The following is a 9,125-nucleotide window of genomic DNA, read 5'->3' as shown; positions in this document are numbered from 1 at the left end:
TAGGGGGAAAATGGATGTGTTCTGCTACTTCTCTGGAGCTGTCATTAGGCTGCTGGGATGGTTTTGCTGCTCTACTTTAGTAATTTGCGGTTCTGTGTGTCCAAGCATGATGTGTAGGAGGAAAATCATTCCTCTCTTCCTTCTTGAGAAGGGGGGAAACCAAAGCTCCAAATGTCACTGTAATGCGTCCCAAGTTCACAAAGCAGGTGAGTGGCAGAGACAGCAATGTGCTGCTGGTCTCTGGGTTCAGTAGAGCTTTCTCAAATCCAACAGCTTTTGCTCCTTCCTAGCCAAAGGAAGGAGCTTTTCCTTCCTTCCTCTGTGGTGCTGAGCACCCTGCCAGACCAAACTCAAGCAGCATCTTAACAGAGGAAATAGGACTGAGCCTCCAGTACACAGAAGGAGGTGTTAAAATTCATTTTGTCTCAAAGGATGGAGTGGGAGCTGCTTTCTGGTTGCCCTTCCTGCCTCTTTAAAAGTTTCAGCTGAGAATGCTGAGGGTTTGTGGGAGCAATCAGGACAGCTTGCTCATCAAGGCAGCCAAGCCTTAATCCCTGCACAATAAGAAGGCAAAAGATCCCCTGTAGCACAGCTCCTGGGGGGCTCAGGGAGTTCCTCTGCATCTGTGCAGGAGCTGGGATGCTCTGGTGGGTGTTTGCCCTCAGCTGGGCATGGTGTGTGTGTATATATATATTTTTGTATGTATATATGGTAGAAGAAGAGCAGGGCTTCCATGCTTGGGCTTTTCCCAAAGCACATGAGAATAGCTTAAAAGAGACTGACCCCTGTTCAACAAGGGGGAAACTTTGCCCTCTTAGGAGAGGTGATCTGGGGAGAGAGAAAAATGCAGATCTGAATGGCACCAGGACTTTGCAAGCTTTCCTCTTGGATAGGAAGCAACAGCCCTGGAGGAGAAAGGTGTCCCAGCATCAACAGCCAGAGCAGGGTGTCCATGTAACAGCACCTACCATGATGCTGGTTTAAAGCTCAGCAAGCAAAACCAGCTGCAGGGCCCAGGAAAGTTGGGAGGCACTGGGAAGAGAAACTGGGATGTTTCTAAAGATGTAGGAGTTTTTTTGGAGAATGGGAAGGGGAAAGCTGGTGACATCAGGTGATACCTGACTCCTCCTCCCCCTGCTCAGCATTTTTCTTGCCTGGAATCAATCCTGCAAGACCCCCAGCTGCCTAAATCACTCAAAGCCCAGCAGCACATGAACTGGGATTTAGTCATTTCTCTTGTCTTGCAGCACACGGAGCTCTGGGTTTATCAGGAGAGTTTCCTGGAGTGGTGACCCTGTGGTGCCTCCTGGATCCAGAAGCTCTTCTCCTGGGTAAGTCCCTGGGGTGATGGGGGAATGTGGCATCCCTGGGGGACAGGGAGGGAGGAAATTTATATCTGGAGATGAAGGACAAGGGATGACAGTCAGGTTAAGCTGAATTTTCAGTCTTTACAAGGAAAATCTAGAAGGGCTTAAATCTACAATCAGATGAAAAAGCTTTCCAGATTTCAGGAGAAAGCTGAACTTTTCTCTTGGTGATTGATTTGAGACTTGGTATGTTTGTCTGAAGGCCCAAGCAGTTTGCATAATTTATTCCCCTTCTGGTAATCCCTGCAGCTGAGGATATTTAGTGACTGCTTCTGGATTTCTTTATCATGCAGACCTAGGAGAGCATGGTGGATGCATCAAAAAGCTTTGTTTTATAGAAATCAGGAGGAAAGATTATGCTGTGAATATTTTATCCTCTTAGAGGAAATGAAGGTGCTCCCCATGTCAGGAGCTGTGAGTTTGGTTTGTGGTATTTCCATGGCAGACTGCATTGTGAATTAGAAATAAGCACTACTAATAACTATCAGAAAAACAGAAAAAGTTTTGTCTTTGCTGGGGTGCTCGTGGAGGGAAAAAGCTTTCTCTTTATGTTGTCCCACTGAGAGTATGAAAGAGCTACTTGGGCTATTTCAGTTACATCCAATATATTCTATATAAGAGGCTTTTTGATGACCTAACTAAGCCATAGAAGGCACTCACATCATAGGAAACTAATATTTATGGCTTTACACCACTGAGAAAACTACTGGAAAATCTAACCTGAAAAAGTATTGGATATCTGATGCATTTCCTCTGTACTGAAGGTTTTAGCTCTTCAATTATTTTCTCTGTCCAATTTTGGGATCCCAGTTTCACATCCTCCCTGCACTTTCCTCCTATTGTACCACATTCCTCCTTTGATCAGCAGTGTACAAACTTTACAGGACTGTAATCACAGGAGGATTGACACATGGCAGAGATTGGTGCTCCTTTATCTGTGTCTTAGCCAGCTCAAAACCAACCAATTTCCTCTGGGAAGTCAGTGTGCCTGGAGACAGCCCCTGGCTCATTCCCCTTGCCTCCATCAGCCTTTCCTTTTTGCTTCACAGCTCTTAGGAGAGTTTGCAATACCCTCATGAACTGTAGAATTAGGGCATTTCACTTTATTGGCAATTAAACTGAACTTTAGCAACAGCAGGATCTTTACTTTGCTTATTTGAAGGTCAAGTGTCACATTGGGGGGGCAAAAAAACCCAACAACAAAGTGTCATCCTCTTTTAGGTGAGGAAGATAATGGCTCATGAACTCATTGTTTTGCTGGACCAAGGGTGAAGTCTCAGTGACTCAGAATTTCCCCACAAATGTGCAGCTCACCTGAGTAATGACTTGGGTAATGTCTCCCTGTTCCATCAGGGTGGCAGCCAGGCTTAATGGGGCAGCTGGCCCTGGTGTCCCTGCCCCATTAACCATGTCAGCAGAGAAAGCTTTTTTCCTCTGTGTCTGCAAAAGCCTAAGGTGTGAAAAAGCAAAAGCAACCCAAGCCTCCAGCTGCAGGGTCAAGACAGAGGCTCAAGAGGAGAAGGCATAAGGCAGAGCTTGTAAGACTTGGGTTTGTCTCCAGCCCAGCATCATGCAAAGCCTTGGCCAGATGGCTGGGTGGGAAGAGGAGCTGCAGCCCTGTCCCCTTCAGGCTCTGGCAGGGTACAGAGTTTTGTGCTCTGTCACCTCCATGGGCCAAAATGTCTTTAATTTCAGCCCCCTCTCTTCCCAGCACCACACCAAGTGGCTTCTTGCCCAGCTCCTTGCTCTGGGAGCTGCCATGTGTCTCACATAACAGCCCCTGCATGGTGTGCTGGGACTAACTGGGAGTTCCTGGCCAGCTGAATGCTTTTCCATGGGCCACCACTTTGGAGAACAAGGGGGAGAAACCTTCTCCTGCTTCACTGTTCATCCCTCCCCCTGTGATGGATGCAGCACCAGAGCCCTCCTGGGGAATTATTCATGCTCAGGTTGTCACTGCTTCCTTCATGGAATTAAAGAAACATCAGGTCCTGAGGCACATGGCTGATGCTTCTGGCATCCCTGCCTGCTGGAGGGATTTTTAGGGGCTCTTAGGGCAGCTGAGGAACTCAAACCAAAGCCATGTGAAGCTCTGAGACAGGGATTCAGGTGGGTGGGAGGCAGAGCCCTCCCTTTTCCTGAGCTGCTTCTGAACCAGGAGAGACTTTTCTTCCTAGGGACCAATTAGGGGATGAGCAAGCTCAGTGTGAGTAGGAGAGGGACTTGGTCTCACCATCTTATTCCTGCAAATATAAGATGTTAAATGACATATTTCAGCATGGGGCTTGCTTCAAAATTTGTGTTTTTTCACTCGTTCCCCATCACTGGCATCAGTGATGCAGATACTGAGTCACACCTCAGACTCAGCTGTACCAGAATAGTGTTCATTTAAAGGAGGAAGAGCACGGATGGACCTGCTTTATTTGGTTTACCTCTAAAGACAACAAGCAAGGCTCAAAGAAAGCTTGGTCAGTAGATTTCAATTCAGTTTCTCACAAAAAAATTAGTAAAAAGGAATAATTAGCTCCTTTATTTTTTTGAAAGATGTGAGGGACTTTAATTTTGTTTTCTGATTTTTTTTTTTCATTCTTAACCTCTGTTCACTCCTCACCTCTTCCTTAAATGGAAATGAAATAAAAGAATAATCTGAAAATTAGCATAATTTTCTTCAAGATTACACCGGAAAACTAAAGTCCAATGAAAAAAAAAAACCTATTTAAAATAGGATTAAATTAGTATTCTGTAATGTTGCAGCCTTTAGAATAGCATCAGTGCTTTCAGGGAGGGGAAGTAAGTTTTTCCATCAGCTCTTTTACCATTCCTTTTCTTGTCTATTCATCTACAGAGATCAGAATAATTCAGCACAGCCCATCACACTTTCTGACCCAAACCCTGGAAGGTGTTTCTAAGCAGGCTGATTTCCAGTCTCCAAGAACTGTTGAAACATTACCCAGTAGTCCAATAGAATGAGAATTGCCCTTGGAAAACTGGAAAAAAAGAAACAAATACATTTGAAAGTCTTCTTAGTTGATGTCATCATTGTTCACAAGCATTGTTCATTATTTTTTCATTGTTTTTCAATGTATTGTCATTATTTGTTCATCTTTGTTCATTAACTTTAGAGTCTGGTGACCACCTTGGTCAAGTTGCAGTAGGAGTGCTAGAGTTCTCCAGTAAATCCAGAGAAAATACAGCTACATCTACATGGGAGGAAAGTTTTGTCTGTGAGAAGTTTGTGCTATGCAGGGGATTTCAGGAGTACCTGAGATTTGTAGAGCTGTATCCAAACAGGAAAGCAAGGAGAGAAACTTTCTCACTCAGAGAAAATAATGACATTTAGGAGTGTCCTCCCCTGCACTGCTTATCAGGCCTCCTGAATGAGAACTGCCCTTGGAAAACTGGAAAAAAAGAAATTAGTACATTTGAAAGTCTTCTACATTGGATGCCATCACTGCTCACAAGAGTCTGGTGACCACCTTGGTCAATTGGCAGTAGGAGTGCCAGAGTTCTCCAATACATCCAGAGGAACTTCCTCTTAGCTACATCTGCATGGGAGGAAAGTTATGTCTGTGAGAAGTTTCTGTTAGTGTAGGGGATTTCAGAAGTGCCTGAGAAGATTTGAAGAGCTGTATCCAAACAGAGAAAACAATGAAACTTAGGAGTGTCCTCCCCTGCACTTCTTGTCAGGCCTCCTGAGTGAGAATTGCCCTTGGAAAACTGGAAAAAAAGAAATTAGTACATTTGAAAGTCTTCTAAATGATGCCATCACTGCTCACAAGTTGTTCCTTTCTTTGTTCATTAACTTCAGAGCCTGGTGACCACCTTGGTCAATTGGCAGTAGGAGTGCTAGAGTTCTCCAATAAATCCAGAGGAACTTCCTCTCAGCTACATCTACATGGGAGGAAAGATTTGTCTGTGAGAAGTTTGTGTTAGTGCAGGGGATTTCAGGAGTACCTGAGATTTGTAGAGCTGTATCCAAACAGGAAAGCAAGGAGAGAAACTTTCTCACTCAGAGAAAATAATGACATTTAGGAGTGTCCTCCCCTGCACTGCTTATCAGGCCTCCTGAATGAGAACTGCCCTTGGAAAACTGGAAAAAAAGAAATTAGTACATTTGAAAGTCTTCTACATTGATGCCATCACTGCTCACAAGTTGTTCCTTTCTTTGTTCATTAACTTCAGAGCCTGGTGACCACCTTGGTCAAGTTGCAGTAGGAGTGCCAGAGTTCTCCAATAAATCCAGAGAAACTACAGCAACATCTACATGGGAGGAAAGTTTTGTCTGTGAGAAGTTTCTGTTAGTGCAGGGGATTTCAAAAGTGCCTGAGAAGATTTGTAGAGCTGTATCCAAACAGAGAAAATGATGAAATTTAGGAGTGTCCTCCCCTGCACTGCTTGTCAGGCCACCTAAGATGTGACACTCATGCAGGGAGTTAAACTGTCATTTGGGATTGGATATTTGGATTTTTTTGATAATTACTGATAATTTTTGATAATTATTTTGATATTTGAAATGCAGGGAGTATTTTTTAGAGGCAGAAGAAAGCAGCCATTAAGCCAAAGACCCAAAATGTTCCTTGGTGTCTGAAGGCAGGTAAAATAAATGCATCCCCCATGTCTGAGGAGGGAAGGCAGGGCTGAATTTGCTCCATTTTCTGTTGTTTGGTGCTCTGATAACCAAGTGACATCTGCCACATCCCTGCTCTTCCAGACAGAATGTCTTCTCTTCACTGTGTTCTTGGAAATGTCAGAGCAGAAATCACTTTTGTCACACTTGCTCTTTTTAGCCATGCAGGATTTCAATTTCCTCTTGTTTTAAACCGGGCTGGCTCCTTCTCCCTCAGCAAAGACAAAAATAGAGGCTTGCAACAGAAGGCTCAGAAAATTCTATGGAGGTGTGGGTGTCTTTTTCTCTATATAAAGTCAGACATGAGCATGCACTCTCCTGAACTTCCAGTTAGCAATTAGCCAGGTATTCTTCTAATTCCTTCTAGTCTTGATTATTCCCATCACTTCTTCACATGCCCCTTATGAAAACTGTTCTCTTGTGGTTGAAACAAATGAGTTTTGCATCTAGATTTTTTTTTTCTATTGAGCTGAGAACCATTTCTGCCCTTTCTAAGGAGTTCTGCAGGAAGGAGGTTACTGCATGTGTGGGGATGATCTAACCAAGTACATCTGCTTATTAATGAGGGATATTTGGATCTTTCCCTCAGGCTGAGCAAAAGAGCTCAGGTCCCAAAATATTTGTATTTTACAAGAGCATAGATATTTTTTACCCAGATTTCTTTCACTTTGCCCCCATTAATGTGCTGGAATTGTGGATTTCAGAACTCAACTAATTGCATATCACCTGCAGATCCTCCATCTGATTGCATGAGTATTTTAAATATATTGGAAAGGTTCTTAATGCCATTCCAGCTCAGTGAAGGTAACATTCAACTCATAGAACTCCAAGAGGCTAAAAAACTCATTGCAAAGCAGTCTATTAAAGACTTGAGTTATTTTCCTGTAACAGCTATTCTGATTTTGTGATTCCTTTGGATTTATGATGGACTGCTAAGGATTTTGTAAGGCTTCTTTTCACTGGGAGCTTTTCTACAGGTCCATTAACTTTGAAATTCAAATTTTAATCACTGCATTAACTGATTTACCATGGTAATGAAGGAATTATGCAATGTCTTTAATAAGCCCAGGCAGCCTTTTTAAAATAGATATGTTATTTCCAGGCCTGTAGTTTGGGAAGCTCTATTAATGAGGTATAACATGACCTTGCTATCAGTTCAGCCTCTCCAGCTGAAAATATTATTAGCTAAGAAGTTTTTAGTTAGAACTTGGGAATATGAGTCAATATTTGTCCTGGTTTGGGCCAGGACAATATTTAACAATCAAAATGGAAGGCAAAGAGGAGGAGAATACTAAAAATATTTGTTTTCTGTGTTAATTCAAAGCAGTCATTGACCTTTCACCACATCTAGGAAGTTCTTTCTTGCACAGAAGCTACCACAGGTGTAGCTGTGCTGGCAATTTCTGTGTAATCAAAAGAGATGGAGCAGCCTCTTTGAAAATATTCTTGCCTTGCATCAACTTTTTAAGATCACGATAAAGTGGAAGAGATGCTCACAGGACTGTAAATGAATTTCAGCAAAATGAAAATGCAAGGGGAGAAGTGGGCAAATAGCATCCCAAGCTGGACAAAAATCACTGAAGAATTTGGCAAAAATCCTTCTGCATTTCTGCTGGGCAAACACAGCACCATGGATCAGAGAGCTGCAGATCAAGCATTAGTTTAGTTTGCCTGGAAATCAGGGTCTGCTAAGAAATAGGGTGTCTGTATCACACTAATTTCTTTAATTTCATCCTGCTTAATTTCATCTAGCTTAGAAGATGTCATTTATGTCCACAGTAAAAAAAAAAAAAAGAAAATACTGCTATTGATTGATTAATGATATCTCAGACTGTTTAAAAGATGACCTTCTCAAAATTGCATAATGATGAAGGAAGCTTTTAATGTATTAATGCTTTTTGGAAGGACTTCTCTGTTCCTCAGGAAGTAATGAATTTCTTGATGAAGGGCTTCAAACCCTTTTTTTTAATTTTTTTTTTCTCCAGTTCTCATCATAACAAGACAAGAGGGCAGGGTCTCAAGTTGTGCCAGGGGAGGTTTAGGTTGGAGATGAGAAAGAATTTCTTTCTGGAGAGGGTGATCAGGCATTGGAATGGGCTGCCCAGGGAAGTAGTGGATTCTCCGTGTCTGGAGATATTTCCAAAGAGCCTGGATGTGGCACTCAGTGCCATGGGCTGGGAACTGCAGCGGGAGTGGATCAAGGGTTGGACTTGATGATCTCTGAGGTCCCTTCCAACCCAGCCAATTCTATGAGTCTATGATAATCCAAAGACTGAGCTTTATTGAGCCATCCATATGCTGCCTTTGTGAGCATGAGGAAACAGGAGTTAAATTTCTAACAGAAAGCTTAGAAACTGATTTCAAAACAACCACTTTGGAAACTTAGGGCAAGTTTTACATTAAAAAGGAATCATCTCTGTTACAGAGCAGGCAGAGCTAAAACAACCTCCAACCTCTTCTCCTCCAAAGGTGGGAAAAATCCTCTGGGATTCATCCTCCTTTCTTCAGGCAGCTTAACCAGAAGAGCACTGAGCTCTGGTTTCTAGATTAATTCTAGATTAATTATTCTAGATTAATTTTCTTCCAAGATAATTGCCACCACAATAAGGTGACAACGTCCCTGGTATCTCCTGTAGTGTAGAGCACGTGGATAAAACTCCTTGAAAAAGTCATAACCTTCCAGACAGCTCTAACTCTGCCTGTCATCTCCTTTTATATTTTCTTTTTCAACACACTAAATGTTAAAATAAACCCAAACAATGAAATAGCAAAGACTGGCTGCTTTGTCCTCTGTTATCACTCAGAGTCCTCCATGGGGGTTGCTGAAAATGAAAGAAAAATTATCTAAAACTCATGCAGAGAGACAGAGCCTGAACTGGCATCCAAGACCAGCAAGCTACTGAGGGAATAATTTGGAAAACTACCCAGCTGACAGGAGTGCTGTGCAATTATTAGCTGGAAACAAACTGGGACAGCTTCAGTATATTCTTATTTCTCCACAAGGACTTCTCATGACTGGCCTCCAGTGAGGTCCATCCTACAATGGAAAATGGGAATTTAATCCACCTTCATATAGATTATTTCCATGTCTACTAGTTACTCCATTTCTCTTTTTATAAAATGTTTTTTTA

This window comes from Calypte anna, chromosome 6 (assembly GCF_003957555.1).
Source record: "Calypte anna isolate BGI_N300 chromosome 6, bCalAnn1_v1.p, whole genome shotgun sequence".
NCBI classification, from domain to species: domain Eukaryota; kingdom Metazoa; phylum Chordata; class Aves; order Apodiformes; family Trochilidae; genus Calypte; species Calypte anna.
This window is presented reverse-complemented; position numbering follows the sequence as displayed.